Below are 3,124 nucleotides of genomic sequence, written 5' to 3'. Positions count from 1 at the left end.
GAAATTATTGAATGAGAGAAAACAGCCACTTCCAACATATTCCTGCAGCCTTGCTGAGCTCCTCTCCTGGCGTTTCCTCGTCAGCCTCTCCAACTTGCTCCTCATCTACAGCCTCTTGTGGCATCATTTACCTCTTCTGGGGTAAATAAAACTGTCTCAGTAACTTGTTGATCCATCATGGTTTTGCTGTTTCACCTCTTTAATTGACGCCCATGTCGGTCCGATGTTGTGGCGTTTACCTCGCAGTGACCCACATTCAGGACTGGACCCCAGTCAGGATTGATCTCATCCATTTCATACGTCGGTTTGCCTTCAAGAGGACATATCAGATCACACATCAGTATGAATACTGTAAATCTGATAACACTAGTAAAATAGTTTACTTCACAAAAATGTAATAACCTCGATGTCCACTGACAAAACTCGGACTACGCTACATAAACAATATTAGCCCAACCTAAACACTTAAATGAACAACAGGAACTGATCATGAGAACACTCGGACAAAATCATAGCAAAAAATTATGACAACACTAACAAAGCGAATTTAGACACTCACCAGAATGGAAATGTCTGGAGCAAACTTGTAGGTATCTGGGGATGTTGGAGAAGGTGATATCAGGACGTCTCACCGCTGACACCAGGACATTCGTCTTCTTCTCGTTAGCTCCGATAGCTTAGCCTCCTCTCGTTGTTTCCAAGCAGGAAAATAGTGAAACGAAAGTCCGTTTTCCATCTTTTTACCGTTTCAGTAGTGTGATCGGACATTACACCCAATAACGCAGCAAGTTCGTCCCATAGCTAAAATATCTGAGAAAGTCGTTTTTGTCAGTGGCAACAAAGATGGCGCTGACAGCCCTCTGACTAGAGCAGTGACGTCACGCTCCGAAGCTCTATAGTCCGTATTTTCCGAACTATGAGCCGCACTGGACTATAAACCCTAACCCAATTTTTTTTTTTAAAACAGTAAACATTCACATATAAACCTCAGATTTCTCTGCTGCTCCAGGTTTTCCACAGCGATGCAGCAGCAGAGGGGCGGACAGCCAACATCTGAGTCATAACAGGTCAACTGAATATCACATTTATTATGGTTGAAAAAGAAAAAGTTGCCAAGTTTAGATTTAACTGAACTGATTACGGTAGTTTCTGAACGGAAACTGTAACAGTAAAAGTGCTGATCCTTCATGTTGCTACTAGCATGTGCTAAATGAAAATGGGCGCTTTCTTGCTCTTCTTCTTGCTCTTCTTCTTTAGATTTCAACGGCAGCTTGGATCCTTTATTGTTGCACTACTGCCATCTACTGGATCCTAATATCTATGCCTCAAATTCTCATGATCCCAGTATTTAAAAAAAAAAAAGAAAAATCTTCTTTTCCCCCTCAATGCTGTTTAACTGATCAACAACATTCTCAAATTTCAATTCCCTATTAAAACCTAATTCCGTTTTAATGAGCGCTTTCTTCTTTTATTTCCAATTTTGACGTCCAGTGATTCACTTCCTGCTAAAGAGCCCCCTGGTGGTTGAAGAAAAATCCACATATAAGCGGCTTATAGTCCAGAAAACCCGGTATATGAAAAAAAAATCTAAATGCTCTCTGGTATTGTTCAGGGGGCCGGACCAAATGTGGAGGTGGGCCGGATCCAGCCCACGGGCCGTAGTTTGGGGACCCCTGATCTATAGCTACCAGTTAGCAGCTGGTAACTGATAACCCCATCAGTTTTAGCAGAGAGGGAAGTTTTCATCCTGGTCTAGAAACTATTCAGGAACCAACGGCATAGATCCATCTCATTATTGGGGGGAACCATAAACAGGAAAATCTCTTTAGACCAAATTTGGGGGGGTCGGCAAAGTTACAGTGAAATGTAACACAAAATGTTGTTTAAAGAGTTTTTAAACCACATTCAAGCTGCAGGACCAAAAATGACTAGTGATGCACATCAAACATGTTTTTCTCAGTAAGGAACATATTGAGAAATAAAACTCAAATGTTGCTTCTAAACAAGCAAGGGTGTAGGAACGACTCTGTCACTGGGGGGGGGGAAGCATATCGGAAACCTGACAGATCAGTAAATATCTTAAACAGAAATGTCAAACAATGATGCCATCAACACATCAGTAACGCGTTACTCTAATCTGACCCTTGTTTCAGTAACAGTATTCTAACATGTTACTATTTACAATCCAATAGTCAGACTAAAGTTATGCAGTATAATGACCGTCATTCCAGGATGAACTCACTTTAGCATTTGCTTCACAACTAGCAAGATAAATACTCTGGTAGCACAGACAGGCTAACAGATTCTGATATAAATTAACTGGTAATTTAACTGGTTTTACTTCTTTCTAAAACCAAAGTAGAAAACAGCTCATAAAATAGGACTCGGCAGTTTTAAACTCAATACAGCAGTTTGACCAACAAAAATAAAATCTAAAGTTTTGTTCTTTAATAACATCTCTCTACATCAGCGCAACAGTTTGATCTACAAAATAAACAAAAATTATACTTTTCACGTCTAACAGAGACCTTAGCTCCTCACTGTTAACTCAGTCTCACTTTCCAGCCTTGCATTCAGAAACTTACCAAAGATCCATGAAAAACACTGAAGCAAAAAGACTAAATGTTTATATTCTCCTGTCATTTTCAGCCGCAAACATTTAACTAAAATATCTAGATATGTGTTTCTGTCTCTGCCTCTCTGCAGCCTGATGTTCCTGCATGGATTCATGGATTTACAACAGACACTACAGTAATGTACAGTGTCAGAATGTGAACTAAATATAAAAAGTATGTTTTTATCATACAGAATGAGAATTTAAACAACTTAATTTTCAGATGTATACATTATTATACATCTCGACTCTATTTACTGTGTAGCAAACATTTTCACTAAATTATTTTTAAACCTCTCCTCAAGCACTTTTCTTATTGTCTTCTAACCATTAACCTTATGGTGTGGAAATAATGAAAAAATATTGAAACGTTGAAAGAAATCAACCTGACATCAGTCTCCTGTTCTACTTTCTGGTTTTATTGAAATTAATATAAATTTTATATCTTTACACTGAAACGCCACCTGGCTCTCTTATGTCTTCCCTGACCTGCTCCTCTCATAATAAAAT

The 3,124-nt window shown here is 38.9% G+C and overlaps 1 protein-coding gene and 1 long non-coding RNA gene across 3 annotated transcripts in view; one reads left to right on the top strand and one right to left on the bottom strand.

The window, feature by feature from the left end:
* The window catches only part of mogat3a (monoacylglycerol O-acyltransferase 3a), a 16,377-nt gene that overhangs the window by 9,351 nt on the left and 3,902 nt on the right, over nt 1–3,124 (top strand). The window lies entirely within an intron of this gene.
* Nucleotides 7–898, bottom strand: LOC107835103 (uncharacterized). The gene is made up of 3 exons (XR_001660934.1): nt 560–898; nt 196–310; nt 7–112 (listed from the first exon to the last, which is right to left on the bottom strand). It is a non-coding gene; the product is annotated as an uncharacterized LOC107835103 (long non-coding RNA).

The sequence above is a fragment of the Poecilia formosa genome, unplaced genomic scaffold (genome assembly GCF_000485575.1).
Source record: "Poecilia formosa unplaced genomic scaffold, Poecilia_formosa-5.1.2 Scaffold1018, whole genome shotgun sequence".
Classification (NCBI taxonomy): domain Eukaryota; kingdom Metazoa; phylum Chordata; class Actinopteri; order Cyprinodontiformes; family Poeciliidae; genus Poecilia; species Poecilia formosa.
This window is presented reverse-complemented; position numbering and strand designations above follow the sequence as displayed.